Raw genomic sequence first — 10,868 nt, forward strand, 5'->3', positions numbered from 1 at the left:
ATCCCATAAATCATTATGGTGCTTTCATCATCATTTGTTATTAAATAAATTGTAAGCACAGTTTTGAATTTGGTTTTCTCCTGCAATTACTTAATTTAATTGAAGACACATGCATATGCACACTCACACATACTTATATATGCATTCAGGTACTGTATATTGTGTGTGCCTAAGTATATGTACATCTATACTTAGTATATTGCATATGCATAAATATACGTATATAACTATACATTTAAAATATACCACACTATTATTTACAACAACTTCATCAAATTTATCTTTATCAATTCTTTCCTTATTCATAGGTTCATAGACTGGGCAACCCTGAGTAGTGGAGAGATCATCAGCCATGTTTCATGTTGTACGTAAGTTACCTGATCTCCTGTTTCCAGGCCTGTTTCCTGTCTTTAAATTAGGTATATTAATACTTGTCTCATGAAATTGGTATTTGCACTAAATAGTGATGTATCTACTGCACCTACTAATGTATCTACCATGTCTAAGAGTGTTTTGCACAGTTACACATGGGAACTATAAAGGAAGGAAAAAGTACTTTATGCTGTGTGAAGGATTGGAAACACCTCCCCACACTGGAAATTTGGCACTGGTTCAAAGTTTTTTGACTATGCCTGTTCAGTTTGAACTTGATGGCAGGTATTGACCATCACAGTGTCATCAGCACCAGGACTGTGCCTGGCATGTATGAGATGCCGAATATATTTCTGCTAAATGACTAGAACAAATTGCTGTGGAAACTGAGTGGAGTATTAAAAAGGCCTACTAGGAAAGGACTCACTGCCTGAACCTCATCCTACCACCTGATCTCACAGCAACAGAAAACAGAAAAGCTGCCATAGGGAAGGGAAGGGTAGTATTTGCTTCCACTCTGAATCCTCATAGAGGCCAGCCCAACCATAAGTAATTGTTGAGGGCCAGACCCTGGCATGCAAATGTGCTTTGAGGGCTTTTCTGCCTATCCCTGGGAAAATGCCTTTTTGAGTAGATAGTTGGAAACAGGAACAAGGACCATGCCAGCCATTTGGAGATGAGCAGAGACTCTTGTAGTCCGTCTGTACTGAGAAAAGAAGGAGGGGGCAGGGTGCAGTTTCCTTCTGAGGCTCAGTTTTTCCTGCCATCTCTTTGGCTTCCTGGAAAGGGACAACCAAAAGGAAGCAGGTATTAAATGTTCTCTAAAGCTTTCCTCTGCCTACACATGTCTTTGGAGTTGCACGTGGGCTATTCTATCCTGTACCACCTTCCCCAATCTGCAACGATGTGAGATGAAGGGCATAACTGACACACAGTATAAACAGTACAAATGCAGCCCAAGTCTCACAGGAAGATAGCCATAGTTAGATTTGATACAAAAAAGAATTCTATGTAGTATGTACATCAAATGAAAAGACACAAAGTCACAATAGAACATTGCACAACAGGAAAGTCCCTGAAGAAAACAGCAGATACTAGATCATGCAGGACTATTCTCACTGCTAAGGAGTATGAGTATAAACTTTATCCAAAGGATAAAGTTATTTGAAAGTTTAAGATGGGGAATGACATGATAGGATCTGAATGTATACTAGACAATAGGTACCTGCAAATTTTAACAGATTTCTTAGCCATAAAAGTTTATTATCAGATGGTCATCATAAGCATGTGTGATCCAGTGTGATTTGTATAGCATGAAATCAAACAAATATTTTTACCTGTTTAGTTCTGTTTATAATTCTTTTTTTTTCCATTAAAAATGTTCCAAACATCATACATTCTGACTGATATGTGGGAGCTAAGCTATGAGGATGTGAAGGCATAAGAATGATAGAATGGACTTGTGGGAAGGGGGCAAGGGATAAAAAGAATATAAATAGGGTGCACTGTATATTGCTTGGGTGATGGGTACACCAAAATCTCACAAATCACCAGTAAAGAACTGATTCATGTAACCAGATACCACCTATACCCCAATGACCTATGGAAAATAAAAACAAAATAAACAACAGCAGCAAGAACAAAGGCTGCTCCTTACTTCACTGTGCACATTTGTCTGCAGCGACAGCAAAGCTTTTTATGGAGGCACTGTGGTCAGGCATTAACATCCAATTTCCATTAAAGTCTTTCAGGGTTCAACCTTCTAACTTTTGTTAAATTAAAATTAGCCTAAAGCTTCCTCCTTACATATTTTAAGTTCAGTCTAAAGGTTTCTGTTTAGTAGTGAATGATAACCTAACAGAATGCGTAAACAGACTATAACCTACTCTTGTATCAAGCAAAGTTCTGGTTAATCTGTGAGAAATACCCATACCTGTTCAAACCCAAAGAATGGACTCGGGGACCCAGAGAACATCAGAAGCAAGACCTTGAATGGTTGTCTTGCAAGATCAGTGCCTGGCATGCAGACACACCTGGGATGGTTACAACAAGCAATTTATTCCCTTGTGCTCAAGTCCCTTCCCTGGTTCCTCACTGGCTGAGTACTATGAGGTTACTGAGTACTATGAGGTTATAATCTTCCCGAACGTCACCAATTGGTAGTTGGGTTAAGGCTTCAAGTGTGTTCTTTTGGGTTTTCACTATGCATTGCAGCCTGCAAGGCATTGTGACTATTTCAGGACTCTTTAAGCATTTGACTTATGGCCCTAGTGGCTGTACTTATCTGATAAGAAATGGTATAACTACCTAGTTGTAAGCTAGCCTAAACTAAATTCTTTGGTGAGGTGGGAGGGGGGAGTTAAGGAGGGGCTCGACCAACAGGCGCCTAGCCATTGGGTGAAAGGGGAAAGCAAGAAGAGGGGATGATTTAGTACATTCTGCTTTTTTATTTCTTTGTAGCCTGCTTAAACCTATTTTAAGGCTGTTAGAATTGGAAATGGACCACTACATGTATGTTATTTTTCTACAAATCTCAGGCAGTCAACTGTTCAAATCATGTTCAAATAAGACAAATGCTCAACTGTAACCAATCTAGCTGTTTCTGCACCTCACTTCCATTTGTTTCTGTGTCACTTTCCTTTTCCTGTATATAAATATTAGATCATGTGGCAGCCCTAGAGTTGCTCTGAACTGGTTCTGGTTCTGGGGGCCGCCCAGTCACAAAGCATTTATTTCCTCAGTTAAACTCTATTAAATTTCTAACAGATGTTGGTGAAAGTGGGATTCAAATTAGATCTTCCAGTGATCCCCAGGAGCATTGATTGACCAAGTAAGGTACCCATTGGTTCCATTGTGTCCATTGCTCCCTCACAAGTGGCAAAGTGGGGATCATGGGTGTGTTCTTGCTCTAATTCTAAAGCCCCATGGATTTGTGTTTTGAATTGTATGAGTTTGAGCACATTTTTTCATCTGAATTAGGCTCAGAAGTTGTGACAGAAACTGGACTGGGATCAGATGGGATCTGATAATTAAGTGGATTGGATCAATTTAGAAGCCTTGAATATCTGACAGGATCAGACAGAAACTGGCAGTAAATGGCATTGCTGAAGCAGCTATGTTGCCTGGAAGATATACCCTGGGGTTCATTGTCACGTGCCAGGAAAATTTAGAACACAGACATACATGAGGAATTTAAGAGCAGAGGTTTAATAGGTGAAAGAAAAGTAAAAGAGAATTAGGTTCCTCTGTAGAGGAAGGATTCTCTGAGTAGAAAAGACTGAGTACAAAGAGCCCAACAAAAAAGTACCAGAAATATTCCAAGCAAAAGTCAAAAAGTTTGCTTTAACTTTCTGAGTGTAGTCCGTTAGTTCTTGTTTTGCTTAACATTCATGAACATTTCAGTTCTTCATGAGTCGCATACATTTTTTCTCTATTCCAATGTTACAATCCTCAAAGCTATTAAAAACCTGGTTTGAGAACATCTATTAAAGACTTTTAGCTTGATTATAACCCATATTTTGAGAAGGAAGAAAGCAAGACAACAATTGTTGGCAAATGACAAAATTTTCATGGTGGTTACAGTTAAAAACATGACTGACAAAGAATTTTAGTTATCTCCATGGCTTATGATAACTCTACCCTTAATTATGATTGATAGCATATATTCAGACATTAGAATTTTAGAAATCTCATACAATTTTGGAACATATATTAATATTATTCACCAAACTGTAACTTAAAGAAGATTGAACATCATTTTGGCAGCATAACATCCCTTCATGAGAGGTCAAACACCTGAGCTAAATTTTGGAAAGCTTCTATATACCTATCAGGGTCATTAGAAAATTGACCTAAGTCTCCCTTTATTTGCCTAAGATCCTGTAATGGGAAGGGAACTTGCAGGGGCCTCAAATAAGGGGGATCCTCAGTTGGTTCCCCTGCAAGTTGCTTCTCTAATTTTAGGGAATGATTCTTTTTGGGCCTGCCTGATATGATTGCTAAAAGAGCTGGGTTGATTTTGCAATGCTTTCAAAGGTCAAATAAAAAGGCCATGCCTTTGTGCAAAAGAAAATGAGCCACTTTTTGTTAAAGTTTTAGGGTCACAGGAGTCCTTGTGCTTCAGAATGCACTCCAGAGGAACTAAGCGACTGGGGCTAGTCACGCTCACCCAAGTGGCGCTAGTCCTCTGCCTGTGATTTCCTTTTGACTTCCTAGACTTGTATGACCTGCTTGGCTCCCTAAAAAAATGGATCTCAAGAAAAACTATGTACTAGTTGGGCAAGGCCTCTTTAATGGAGGAAGCATGCTAGATTGAACTCTGTGTCCTTCTATTATGGCCTGTGCTGAAGCATTTACCTGAATAGATCGTTCTGGTTAATTTATGAACTTAAAATCCCCTTACTATTAGGTTCCACTCTAATTGTAGGCAGAATAGGTGCCTTAAGAGAACAGAGGGATGGAATGTCATTTTCCTGCTAATGGAACAGTATTGAGACTAAAATTTGTCTATGGAGGACATTTTACTCCTAATTGTTGAAGGCAGAGCTTTCCCATTCACAGAAGCAGCTTTTCTAGCAATGTGAAAAGAAAGAAATGGGAAACTACAGTCCTCTGTAAGGCTCTTCTTTTTAATAAAAAGCAGCCCCAAATTATTTTCTAACAAAGAACAGCCTGCAAGCTGGGAGCTTGCATGGGTGAATGCCGCAGAAAGTGAGGACTAGACATTTTTGAAATGGAGGCTCCATCTTCCCTTCTCCTGCCAGCTGCGTGTATTGTAAGGAGCAGACAAGATGGGGAGGATCAACTGAAAAGCCGATTTGCATGAGAAGACTAGGGTAAGATGGCCAGCCTTTCCCATGTGCTATGCAAAGTCATACCTAATTGAACAATCTGTGAGCCCTACATAAATCAGATACTACCTCGTGTTACCAGACTATAAAACTCGGAGCATTTGCTGCCTGACAGTGTTTTTTTCTGCTCGGTCCTTTCTGCATGGAGAACTCTTCCTCAATAGAGGAAATTGTTTCTCTTTCTCTTATCTTCTCTTCTACCTGTTAAACCTCTGCTCCTAAACTCCATATGTGTGCCTGTGTCCTAAATTTTCCTGGCATGCGAAAATGAACCCTTGGCATTATTCAAAGTCTTCTGGACTGAACCAGCCTCCAACAATCCGTCCAGGTGTTGGTAAAGGATCACAAAATTTTCCTTTCTTTTCTATCCATGGTTGCTATGTTTCCTATCCTCTCTGAATATGCAATGTGCAGGAATTTTAACGATTCAGGGAAACAGTGATCTTGCAAAAACTTGTTGAAAGTCTACCATTTCTCTGGTGAGTACATGGTATTTCTAAGCCAATGGTGTCACCTAGTGGAAATAGAAATAGTCTTCATAAGGCACATTGTCAATCCTTTGCATTTCGGTGGCTATTTTGAAATGCTTTTGAAAGGAAATTTACATCTATAAAGGAACTGTCCATTTGTCAGGGTGTCTGACTCTGTACATCAAAGAGAGGAAGGACTGAGCCACCAGAAATTCTTACCATTGTTTTTCGGTGACATAACACATCTTACCTTTGTTTAAGGTGCTTTTCCTGGCCATCTTGTCTTACATAGGCCTTTACCTACACGCTTTTTCTTTGTTTGAGGAAATGATGCTAGGATATTTAGGTCTGAAGTCTTGGCTTCGTACTTTTAAGATATAAATTTTCCACCTTGTTTTACCCAGGAGCCCTCCCTTTAGAAGCGCAAATTTAGGACTGCCTAGCTAACAGCTGCTTAGGGCAATGAAACAGGCCATTGTTTCATTGTCAACTTCCAAACAGGTTTTATTTTCCCCATAGTCTGAGTGGGGAAAATAAAAACTGTTTGGAAGTTGACAAATGAAATATGTTAATGAAAGCTATAAGATGTGCTTCTGTCTGTTTATATATGTGATATTTCTATGTGACTTAAGATAATATACAGTAAATAAAGCTAGTTTTAAAATTATTGTTAAAATGTCTATTACCTTGGTTTTCTTACTGGGTTTTTGTAGTTTTGGGTTTCACAGTTAAGTCTTTTATTCGTCTTGAGTTGATTTTTGTATATGGTATAAGGAAGGGGTCCAGTTTCAATGTTCTGCATATGGCTAGCTAGTTCTCCCAGAATCATTTATTAAATAGGGAATTTTCCCCCATTGCTTGCTTTTGTAATTTTGCACCACGTAACACTTATTCTAAAATTGACCACATAATTGAAAGTAAAACACTCCTCAGTAAATGCAAAAGAACGGGTGGTTCAATAAATGCAAATCAATAAGTGTAATCCATCACATAAACAGCACCAATGACAAAAACCACATGATTATCTCAATAGATGCAGAGAAGGCCTTCAATAAAATTCAACACCCTTTCATGCTAAAAACACTCAATAAACTAGGTATTGATGGAACATATCTCAAAATAATAAGAGCTATTTGTAACAAACCCATAGCCAACATCATACTGAACTGGCAAAAGCTAGAAGCATTCCCTTTGATGACCCACACAATACAAAGGTGCCCTCTCTCACCACTCCTATTCAACATAGTATTGGAAGTTCTGGCCAGGGTAATCAGGCAAGAAAAAGAAATAAAAGGTATTTGAATGAGAAGAGAGAAAGTCAATTTGTCTGTTTGCAGATGACATGATTGTATATTTAGAAAACCTCATCGTCTCAGCCCCAAAACTCCTTAAGCTGATAAGCAACTTCAGCAAAGTCTCAGGATACAAAATCAATGCGCAAAAATTGTGAGCATTCCTATACACTAATAGCAGACAGAGAGCCAAATCATGAGTAAACTTCTATTCACAATTGCTACAAAGAAAATAAAATACCTAGGAATACAACTTACAAGAGCTGTAAAGGACCTCTTCAAGGAGAACTACAAACTACTGCTTAAGGAAATACGAGAGGACACAAACAAATTGAAAAACATTCCATGCTCATGGATAGGAAGAATCAATATCATGAAAATGGCCATACTGCCCCAAATAATTTATAGATACGATGCTGTCCCCATCAAGCTACCATTGACTTTCTTCAATGGTAGAACTAGATAAAAGTACTTTAAATTTCATATGGAACCAAAAAAGAGCCCAGATAGCCAAGACAATTCTAAGCAAAAAGAACAAAGCTGGAGGCTCCATGCCACCTGACTTCAAACTATACTACAAGGCTACGGTAACCAAAATCATGTGGTACTGGTACCAAAACAGAGATATAGACCAATGGAACAGAACAGAGGCTGTAGAAATAACCCACACTTCTACAACCAACTGATCTCTGACAAACCTGACAAAAACAAGCAATGAGGAAAGAAATCCCTATTTAATAAATGATATTGGGAAAACTGGCTAGCCATATACAGAAAACTAATATTGGACCCCTTCCTTACACCTTATACAAAAATTAACTCAATATGGATTAAGGACTTAAATGTAAAACTGAAAACCATAAAAACCCTAGAAGAAAACCTAGGCAATACCATTCAGGACATAGGCATGGGCAAGGACTTCATGATGAAAACACCAAAAGCAATGGCAACAAAAGCCAAAATAGACAAATGGGATCTAATGAAACTAAAGAGCTTCCACACAGCGAAAGAAATTGTCATCAGAGTGAACAGAAAACCTATAGAATGGGAAAAAAATTTTGCAATCTACCCATCTAACAAAGGTCTAACATCCAGAATCTACAAATAAACAAATTTACAAGAAAAAAGCAAACAACATCATCAAAAAGTGGGCAAAGGATATGAACTGACACTTTTCAAAAGAAGATGTTTATGCATGCAACAAATGTGAAAAACAGCTCATTGTCACTGATCATTAGAGGAATGCAAATCAAACCCACAATGAGATACCATCTCACACCAGTTAGAATGGCGATCATTAAAAAGTCAGGAAACAACAGATTCTGGAGAGGGTGTGAAGAATATGAACACTTTTACACTGTTGGTGGGAATGTGAATTAGATCAACCGTTATGGAAGACAGTGTGGTGATTCCTCAAGGTTTAAGAACCAGAAACACCATTTGACCCAGCAATCCCATTACTGGGTATATACCTGAAGGATTATAAATCATGCTACTATAAAGACATATGCACATGTATGTTTATTGTGGCACTGTTCACAATAGCAAAGGATTAGAACAAAGCAAAATACCCAACAATGATAGACTGAACAAAGAAAATGTGGCACATGTCTACCATGGAATACTATTCAGACATAGAAAAGAATGAGTTCATGTCCTTTGCAGGGACATGGATGAAGCTGGAAACCATCTTTCTCAGCAAACTAATATAGGCACAGAAAACCAAACACTGTGTATTCTCATAAGTGGGAGTTGAATAATGAGAACATATGGACACAGGGAGGGGAACATCACACACCAGGGCCTGTCAGTGGGCAGGGGACAAGGGGAGGGAGAACATTAGGACAAATGCATAATGCATGTGGTACTTAAAATCTGAATGACGATTGATGGGTGCAGCAAATCACCATGGCACATGTATACCTACGTAACAAACCTGCATGTTTTGTACATGTATCCCAGAATTTAAAGTTTAATAATAAAAATAATAATAATAAAAGAAACTACCAAACTATTTTCCAGAATAGTTGTGCCATTTTACATTCTCGCTAGCGATGCATTAGAGGTTGTTTCTCTGCATCCTCACTAGTATTTGGAGGTGTCTCTATTTCTTATTTTAGCTGTAATAATAGGTGTGTAGTTATCATGGTCTTAATTTGCATTTCTAGTTTTTTTGTTGTGTTTCTTTTGTGTGTGTGTGATGGAGACTTGCTCTGTCACCCAAGCTGGCGGGCAGTGGCATGATTTCAGCTCACTGCAACATCCACCTCCTAGGTTCAAACGATTCTACTGCCTCAGTCTCTCAAGTAGCTGGGATTACTTGCACCACCACCCTGCCCCACCCACCCCCAGCTAATTTTTGTTTTTTTAGTAGAGACAAGGTTTCACTATGTTGTCCAGACTGGCCTTGAACTCCTGACCTCAAGTGATCTGCCCACCTCAGCCTCCCAAAGTGCTAGGGTTACAGCACTGAGCCTCCACGCTTGACCTTTCCTGTGTTTATATACCATCCACATATTCTCTTTGATAAAAAACCTCTTTATGTCTGTTGTCCATTTTCTATTGGAATTTTTTATTGTTAATTTTTGAGAATTCTTTATTCTAGATATAAGTTCTTGGCCATATATAAGATTTGCAAACATTTTCTCCCAGTCTGTAGCTTGTCTTTTCATCTTATTGACAGGGTCTGTCAGGGAACAAAAGTGTTTAATTTTGGGGAAGTCCAATTTATCAGTTTTTTTCTTTTCTGGATTATATTTTTGGTGTTAACCCTAAGAAACTCTTCACCTAGTCTTAGATATCAAAGATTTTCTCTGTTTTCTTCTAAAAATTATACGCTTTTACATTTTATATTTAAATCATAATCTATTTGAATTAATTCTTATTTAATGTGTACGATTTAGGTAGAGCTTGTTTTTGTTTGTTTGTCTAAGATGTCCAATCCTCCAGCACTATTAGTTGAAATTTCCCATTTCTATTACAAATTCCGTGGGAAATTCAATGGAAATGACAATTCAGTGAATAAAAAAATGGACTGTCTTTCCTCCATTGAATTGCCATTTCTTTTGAATTCAATTCCATGGAATGCCAACACTGCTAAGGCAGGGATGGTTTAAGTCTGGCATGAACTAGCACAGTGCTGCTGTCAGGAAGTAGGTGTTTGAAAAAGAATGAGAGAGGGAGGACCAAACAGGGGAAGAGGGAAAGATACAGAGATTAGGCAAAATTTTAGGGGTATATGTTTCCTAATCAGGCTACTACATCTGAATTATAATATATTGGGAATTAAATTGATGGGTTAAAAAATATTTTTAGAGGTGTTTTTGATCTGCAATCAGTTGAATCTGCTGATATGAAACCCGTGGATATGGAATGGAGGGAACAAATGTAATGATAACAATAAAACAGAGTGTGCAAATTATATGGGGAAAACTTTCTCCCTGGCCTCTTTCCCATGTAGAAGAATTTCCATTTGAATAGAGCTCTTGGCTTCTTTCCATCCCCTCTGGCACTGAGTGACATATATAAGTGAGTTTTGGAGAAGAAAGCCATTGTGGCTCAGCCCCTTCCGGGTCCTTCTGTTGAATCTGCCTGGCTATAGGCAGTATACATTCAGGTTTGGTCTCTGCCATTTCAGGAGAAACTCCTCTGTGAGGGTGGAGGAGTCCTTGTGATGTTGCAACTCTGATTATGACTAGGTGGTAGATTAATTTGGAGATGAAGAACTGAAAGTCAATGGGCCACATATCAAAGCTTGAACCCTCCAAAACAGCATTTTTTTTTTTTTTCAGTTTTCAAACTTCTACTTTTTTTTCTTTGTCTTTATTTTAATGGATACTACTTCCCCACTCTTCCGCCCCCCCCTCTAACCTTGGGCCCTCCCC

Source organism: Sapajus apella, unplaced genomic scaffold (genome assembly GCF_009761245.1).
Source record: "Sapajus apella isolate SASKATOON/1434 unplaced genomic scaffold, GSC_monkey_1.0 scaffold47, whole genome shotgun sequence".
NCBI lineage: Eukaryota > Metazoa > Chordata > Mammalia > Primates > Cebidae > Sapajus > Sapajus apella.